The sequence below is a fragment of the Mytilus galloprovincialis genome, chromosome 4 (assembly GCF_965363235.1).
Source record: "Mytilus galloprovincialis chromosome 4, xbMytGall1.hap1.1, whole genome shotgun sequence".
NCBI classification, from domain to species: Eukaryota; Metazoa; Mollusca; class Bivalvia; order Mytilida; family Mytilidae; genus Mytilus; species Mytilus galloprovincialis.
Window position 1 is genome coordinate 65633999 of NC_134841.1, and position 9170 is coordinate 65643168.

A 9170-nucleotide genomic window follows, 5' to 3' on the forward strand; every position below is an offset into this window, starting at 1 on the left:
ATACATAAAATTCACATAAACGTCTATGAGTATTTATTTCTATCGTTTATTTTTGATCAATATAATCTTTTTTTATTTCTATTTTTGTATTGTATTGATTTACCATATTTATCTATCCTCTTAAGTTTTGTTTGTTAAAGTACCACGTTTTCGTATCTGTACCTTTATTTTTCATAGATTTAAGAACCAAGTAATCAGCCTCCTTCTTTAAAAGCAAAGCTATGGAATCGCATTTAATGTTTTTGTTTTGATTTGACGCAAATTTTAGAGTAGAGAAGTTTGCTAGATGAATGAAATTCTTTTAATTTTGCTGTATTCTAAATACATGAATTTTCAACCTTATCTTTTAGCAAAGACAACAACAACATCAACAACACCAATACCAACAACAAAAACATCGACGACAACATCGACACCAACACAGACAACAACAACACCGACAACCCTGATAACAACAATTAAAACAAGAACAACACAGAGCACTACAACAATCACACCGACAACGAAAACAACATCAACATTGAGTTTCAAAATACCGAAATATCTAAGCTCTAACAGTATGATAAAGACCACTAAACTACCAAGGGTTACACAAATGGCGGTAACAACATTTAGTAAGCATAAAATCATTATAGTTCTAACCATTTTTGTTAAATATTTTATGCACAACTACATCGTGTGTGCAGTCACAATAACAAACATTTTTTAATATACAGACGTTCCTAAGTAAACATATCAAATTAAAATTAAATTAAATTATTTTTATTCGACATGAAAAATTACATCTATAAATGTTTGTATCTTCACGCTGAAAAAACCAATATCGGACACATAAGCGAAATATACAAACGGGTAATTCAAACCCACAGTTGGAGACAAACTGAAAACGTCATGGTAACAACGAACAACGAGGAAAAGACCAACATAGAAAACTAAAGACTGTGTCAAAACAAAACCAGGATGTTCCGAAAGGTTAAGCATATCCTTCTGTAAAAAAAAATATAAAAACAATAAGTAGAATACAAATTTTACAAACTTACGTGTATCATTAAGATAACTTATAAGTCTGAAATTATGTTGTGTAATCTTTCTAAGATTTTAATTTATACTTTTCAGAACATGGTAAATTAAATTCTGGTCAAATAGCGGGCATTGTTATTTGTTGCGTCTTGACAGTTTGTATGGTAGTTGTTTGGTATATACTGTGGTCCTCTGAAAGAACAAGAAAACGAATCAAAATCCGTCGCATTCAACCAATAAAATGAGATCCATAGTTTGATGTGACATGATTCAGAGCGTTTGATAGGAAACTTATAACAAACAAATGCGGAATAAGAGATTGAACATTCGTTGGTTCCGTTTTAATTTAACACTAAATGATTCATTTTATTTATAAGGACCTTTGTAGCCGATATTTGTCTGTTTTTTTTAAATATAATTTATCAAAATGATTACAAAATAGTCATGTTAAAGCAATTGTTATAAAGAGATATTTGTATGTAATATTTACATTAAATCATCAGTATCTGATATCTTTGAGAGAAACTTCAGGGTTTTTTAATTCAGTTTCGTGTAACTGGAATGACGATTTTAGTACTAGCTCGTAAAAAACATCCCATCTCAATTTGTCGGACTTGAATAATTTCGTGTGCATATAATATTAGTACATCAACGTTCTAAATATTTATCTAACCATATTTTCGTTTTAAAGAACTAGCAGACGGAATACACGCTTTGAATAAAATCCCACAATACAGAAGAACATCGTCAAATGGTTTTCTAATCCCTGACATGCGTACATTTCAAAATTCGTCTAAACATAATATAAGTCACTCCTTCCCCCCAAAAAAATACATAGATGTAAAATGGCAATAAATTCCCCATTTATACAAAAAACACAAGAGATAGAAGATAACAAACTTTTAGACCTGGTATTTTTTATGAGTTTTTATGTACAATAGTACACATTCATTATTCGAGACCAGACTTAACTGTTGTGGCGAGATTGAAGCTTTGCCTAATGTTTCAACAATGTTTGATATTATAACCACATTCAAAACTATCTTCTACAATGAGAAGAAAGACACTGTAAAGAGTAATTGCACATTAAAACTTGTTTGCGCTCAAAGACCAATACATTTAAGATTGCTTGTTATTTTAAATCAAGGTCAACTTTGTACCTTCAATAAAGAAAAGTGCAAATTTAGTCATGAACATGATTTTGTTCAAAAGTGGTTCATTTAGCTATAATACAAGGTATAACCCACCACTTTCCTTGGAAAATGTCTGCACCAAGTCAGCAATATGGCAGATGCATTTTAATTGTCCCGTTGATTGAAATCATGTTAATTTGTAAGTTTTTGTAGACTCCGCCTTTTTGGATTTTCCTTGGAGCTCTGCATTTTTGTTAAACTCTTTTGCATATTTGAAAAATACAACAATCTAGTCATCATGGTCACCTTGATTTATCTAATAACCAGGTACGCTCGATCGTTTTCCTATTTCCGTTAAGTGTTGCATGTTGATTGCAAGTGCTTATGTATTTGTGATTACTATTTGGTGGTTTATTTGAATATTTCTGTTATTCAGTTCCCAAGAAAAACTCATTCCTGTTTAAATCAATGATCTGCATTCAAATTGACTATCTTAAAGTCATAGCAAAGTGTAATCATAGTTTTGTATTTAATGTTAGTAATTGTTGTTTGTCCGTTCGTCGTTTTTATTTTTGACCATGGTATCGTATATTTTTGGTATTATAATTTTCGATTGTCCCTTTGGTATCTGCTATCTCTTTTTAATTCATAATAAGACCAATGACAGGGAAATATCAAAATATCCATACACTTACATGTAAGGGTTCTATTCACTATGGATTCAACGTTTGAAATATTGTTTCACATAGTAAATTTACATATACAGAGAACCTATAAGTTAAAAGGTTTGACGAGTGACGATTACGTTAAAGAGCTTGACTTATTGCTAATGTCCAGTTAATTTGTCTGTGTGTTTTTGCTAGAGAATTGCATCATAGAAATTATTTTGAATCAGTCTCACTTATTCATACCGTATTCGCAACGATCAAATACTTAACTTTGGTTTCAAGTTTTTGATAAATATATATTTTTACTGCTACAATTTGGACCTGTTGGTGATAAACATATCGAAAGAGCCATTCAGTTGTACTATGCATTAACGCTCTTAAATATAAATAAATCACAGATGAAAAAACTTGGTTTTTAAGTATTACTATTAAAAATAATAAAGCATGCTTCATAAAGGCAACAGTAGTATACCGGTGTTAAAAAGTAAAAATCGATTGAGAAAACACAAATCCGGGTTACAAATCAAAACCGAGGGAAACATATAAGCTGAAAACCACAAAAGACAAAACAGGAACACCGAAGTGCAACAAAAACAATCGCCAACTAAGATAAAATTATTTATTACAACTGCCATAATCCTGACTTGATAGAAGGGACATTTTATACTAGTTTTGATACGAACACACCAATACTCTGTTAATGTACGGGGCTAGTCAGAGTTCTTTACCAAAAACAACCTTTGGAATTTAAGTCAGTTAAATGAATTTAATGTTACTGTCATACAACTGAGAGGTTTAGCTATTACTATAAAAAAAAATAATAAAGCGTGCTGGATAAAGGCAACAGTAGTATACCGGTGTTCATACGTAAAAAATCAATTATGGAAAAACAATTACCGGTTACAAACCAAAACCGAGGACAGCACACCAATTATAAGATGAACACAACAAAGGAACATCAGGAACACAGAACTGCAACAAAAACAAACGTCAACTAACATAAAACTATTTGATAACAAATGCCATATTCTTGACGTGATAGCAGGTGGATTGAACCCGGTTTAATGGCTATCCAAACCTCCCGCTTTATGAAAATGATAAAACAAAATGTCACTAAAACACTAAGTAACAGAAATACAGCACAAACACACACGATAACATTCATAACAGAGAAACGCACAAATAAATCATCTTCAAAATCTTAACGTGCCAGTCTGTACATTTTATACTAGCTGTGGTAGGAACACACAATACTCTGTTAATGTACGGGGCTACTCAGGGTTCTTTACCAAAAACAACCTTTTGAATTTTAGTCAGTTAAATTAATGCAATGCGACTGTCATACAAGTGAAAAGTTTAGCTAGCTATAAAGCCAGGTTCAATCCACCTTTTTCTACATAAAAAAATGCATGTACCAAGTCAGGAATATGACAGTTATTATTCATTCATTTTATAATGTTTTTGAGCTTTTGATTTTACCATTTGATTAGGGACTTTCTTTGAAGAATTTTCAATTAACTTAAAAATTTCAAGCACAAGAAATTAGGAAAATTCCATAATCAAAAATTATTCCTAGTTGAAATAATAGCAATGTCTTCTGCTTTGTTTTGCAACAATGGGTTGTCTGATTCGTCTGAAAATTTAAGAGCGGATAGACCTTAACCGGATGAACATTAGTACCGCCCTGTCAGATTTGCTCTGAATGCTTTAATTTCAGAGATATAAGCCAAAAACTGCATGTTACCCCTATGTTCTATTTTTAGTCATGTCGGCTAGCAGACGAGGTCATCAGATACATATTTAAAACTAGGTTCAGTAAGACCCCTTTTTGGCCCCAAAATATAGCAGTTTTACAAAAGTATGAAAATGTAATCTTTTAGCTATTAACCGGAAACTAGAATGTTTCTGCTACATAAATATGGGCTGTTTTCGACAATAAAGGTACATATATCGGATACTAGCATCATTAAGTCATGATAAATTACTGAAATCTTCACAATTTGAGCATTTTAGTTAAATTTTAGACGGTTTCCGTCTAAATTGAAAGTGATCGCATTCGTGTTCATTCATAATATTGAAATGAAAGTTGTATTTGATGATAATACATAACATATATAAAGGTTGAGGATGAACACGGATGCGGCCACTTTCATTTTTTACAAAAACCATCTGAAAAGTGACGTGTTTTTGGCATATTCAAGCTTGAATCAGAGCGTTTTTAATGACTAAATCAGTTAAAATCTTTTACATAAACTAATTGAATCAATTTAAATAGACACTTAAGGGTTAAAATAGTGTCAAAAATATTTTGTTTGATGAACCTGAAATTTGAGGCCAAAATTGACCCTTACCGGACTTACTCCTTTGTCGCAATAGTTTCAGAGAAGCAGATTTTTGTAAAAGTTAACAGACAACCACCACGACGACGGACGACAGACAACGGAAGACGGACGCCAAGTGATTATAAAAGCTCATGTGCCCTACTTGAGGTCATGTGAGCTTAAAAGGTATATATTTTATTACATTATACTGTGTATAGTACTGTTAATTAGTTAAGTGAAATCCGTAAATCAGACTTGAATGGAGAGAGAGAGAGTTGAACGCAGAACAAACTACCCGAAATCACTGTCAGCGAAACATATATTAATCTTTAATGGTAACTTATACAAAAATGATGACTTATACAGACAGCAAGTGTGATGAGTTTTATTTGTAAGGAAGTATGTTTTCACTTATTGTATTTTATAATAACTGTAGGATTTCGCAAAATTAGACAGATCTGGAGTTAAGTCACGTCCCATTTGTCTGCAAGTTTGCCGTCATTGAGAAAGTGGTATCATTGAAATTGTATTATAAATAAGTTGTTTTCTTTGACAATAAAAAAAATCCCCTAATAGAATTTTAAAAGGCATTTTCATGTCATATACGCTATTTCGAGCATACAATAAAAACATGCATGGTGCCGCAAACTTCTTTCATTTCTGTTTAATAACAATTCGTATCATATTCATAAGCATCTTTTCTCTGAAAACTACCTAAAACAAAAAATAAAGTATTTGTACAGAATATTATGAAGTATATGGAATTCAAAATAAAGAAATGTAATGAATAATTATCTAATTTTTTTTAGAACATTTGTAGTATAAGATGATGAGCTAATTCAGAGTCCTCGTTCCACTTAAAATGTTATTTTTGATCTTTGAAAAAGTATATAATGTGATTGTTGATAAAAGGTGCTATTTATTTAATATAAATTGCATATTTTTCGCAGTAAACAGAATACTGGTTTCAAAACTTGGCACATGGATTTTGTAATAAGAGAATAATGTACATATTGCATGTCTAGTATCAAATGGGGATATAAGTGACTGTTAAACAACCGTATTCCAAAACAATCCTAAATAGTACTTAGGTCAAAATGGGGTAAGTCGTTTTAAAATTACATATTTATAATTAACTAATCTGCAAAGGAATTTAAAATGTTTAGTCCTATGGAGAGAGGTACTTTCAAAACCATAAAATAACTTTATATACAATGATTTGATTTATTTCATACCTGAACATTTGTATTCGGGATAAATCAAAGGCTATAAGGGTGTTTAATCTTAATTTCATCGAATTATTTCTTTTGACATTTAACTCTTTTGATTGAATGACACCGACAAGTCTTCAATATACGAACCGCGTCGTCGTACGACATTCTTATATAAAAAAATATATGGACAATTTTCAATGAGACAAATCTCCATTAGAGAACAAATGGCATAGAAACTATAGATCACCGTATTGATTTTGACAATGAGCCAAAACAATGTGTGCCTGTGCGATTTTCTGGATTCACCATTACGAAACTCAAAACCCAAGTCAGGCTGAAATTTAAATTGAAGGCGTCATTAAGCCTAGTTTTTGAACGAACTTTTTTAACCACCAGGTCAATACCACCGAGAGCGGAAGTTTACTCCAAAGGGAATCACAAATCCAGAACTATTATATAGTTGATATATCATCAACCCCATACATTTACTGTTTTATTAACAATTTAAAATGCATTAGAAATGTTATTTTTTTTCTATCCCATGCATTGATGGCTCTAGCTATTTATATGGATTTCAATGTATGGAACACTTACTAATAAAACATATCTCCTCAAAATCAAAATTTCACGTTAAAAGTTTTATACGTTTGAGGCACTTTTCTTGTTGACCTCTATCGAAAAATCATAAACCCAAATTTAAACCAATTAACAGTAACGAGGTATAGGTATTTCAATATGTAAGGATCGATACAACAGAAAGGGGACTAAATAGATAAGTCAATTCAAACTAAGGTCAAATTTGTCTGGAAAAGATGTTAAAATAACAAGCAGAAAGTAACATATGTCATTCTTATATTTATAGTTTGTCGAACGTTCTTGTATTATCCTTCACATTGTATGTGTTGGAAAGCATGTATCTAGTAGATGGACATACATCATGCAGTAGGACATCCGGTCTAATGAAAAGCATTCAATATCAGCTGAAACTTGTGGAGGAAGGCAATGGTAGATGTGACTACAGCAACCGATATAGTATGTACTGTTTGTTTGTAACTTTGTTATTAAATGAGCATTTAACATTGAGAAAAGAGATATGAATAATGTTAGGAACTTGCTCAGTCATTAACAATTCAAATATGTATTTGATGAATAAGTATGTTGAATATTAAAGTGATCTGATCATAACTTCAGTACTATAGACTGAAAAAGACTTAGTAAAGGGGAAAAGTTTAGAGCAAGTGGGTAATGAAATCAGAAGTTGAACATAAACAAATATGACCAAAATGGTTTCGATGAAACGGAAATAACCAGTAGTACTGTAAATCATAAACCTTGCGATTGAGCGATACTATACGTATGGAAACAGGGGTGAAAGTTAATAGAAGTTTTTTTTTTTATTTTCAATGAGTGTAATTCCATCTCTTTTCGATACATCTGACGCATTTAGAGTTGTTTCAATTTACCCATCTCTTAAATATTGGTATCTTTTCATTTCAGATAGAAAACAAATTGGATTTCTGGTGGGTTTGAAAACTACATTACAAAATAGACCGAAAGGATCCGTTGTCATATATGACAACGTTATTACAAATGATGATAATAGCTATAATCCTTCAACAGGAACATTCACAGCATCAATTGAAGGACTTTACTCTTTCTCATGGACAACAACGACTCAAGCTAACAAATACTTCTACACGTATCTGGCAGTGAATGGAAATTTGATCGCTAGAAACCATGCTGGACACGATAATGTCAATCTATCAGCAAGTCAGACTGTTGTTGTTCATTTGAAGAAAAATGACAAAGTCAACATTAAGGTCCAAGATAATCTTGTCGGACAAGTAATTTATTACGACGGGTGGTCAACCTTTTCAGGTTTTATGATATGATATTTTTATTATATTCACTTTGTTTAAATCGAAACATAGAATAAAAGCATACATAACATGAATCTGTCTGAAATTATTTTTTCCAAACTGCCCAATAAGCTTATTAATTATCATTCGAAATTTATATAGTTATTAAAGGTTCCAAGATTATAAGATAAAACGCCAGCCCAGTAGTCATCACTTTTGTGTTTTCTTGAATTATCAGCGACTGAAAAAAAAAATATGTTGTATGATTGTCAATAAGACAACTCTGCACAAACAACCAACATTTATATAATGCAAGATGTACACATGGATAGCTCTCAGAAGCAAATGGTCATAAATATAAATTAACTGTTTGAATTTTTCGACATTCTATCAATGGAATAAGTTACCTTATCTGTATTTGAAAAACTTTAAGAATTGTTTGTCTTAAATTCTCTTCAAAGTTTATGGGACCTTTTCAATATTTGTTTTTATTGCAGCGTCACTGCTGAGTCTTTAGTAGACGAAACGCGCGTCAGGCAAACAAAATCCTGGTATCATCGATGAGTTAATTTGCAAAGAGAGTAAAAGGCTGTTTAATATGTTGTTTCGCAAGCGCAATGTCCAATGCCAAAAAAAAGCTTACCTATATTCATTCAAGTTCAACCAAATCAATTCATTCTATTTTGTTCCTTGTATAATATACACATAAAGCTGTTAGAAGGAACTACTAAAAAGTGTATAACGAAAGGGACATTAAAACTTTTAAAATATTGAACAACAAAAACGCAAAGAGAGTATGGAGGTCTCATGCAATGATCATGAAGGTTTTTGTTATAGGCTGTTGAATATTGAATGTTAACTATGATTAATAATTAGCCACGTCAAGTATAGGTAAAAATATTTATGAGTTGGACTGTCCCCTTGGTATCTTTCGTCCCTCTTATAAATGTTAAAC

The 9170-nt window shown here is 31.5% G+C and overlaps 1 long non-coding RNA gene across 1 annotated transcript; it reads left to right on the top strand.

The window, feature by feature from the left end:
• The first annotated feature begins 6181 nt into the window (after positions 1 to 6181).
• On the top strand, positions 6182 to 8310 carry LOC143070708 (uncharacterized). Its single transcript, XR_012976654.1, has 3 exons — positions 6182 to 6244; positions 7219 to 7388; positions 7854 to 8310. It is a non-coding gene; the product is annotated as an uncharacterized LOC143070708 (long non-coding RNA).
• Positions 8311 to 9170: the final 860 nt, after the last annotated feature.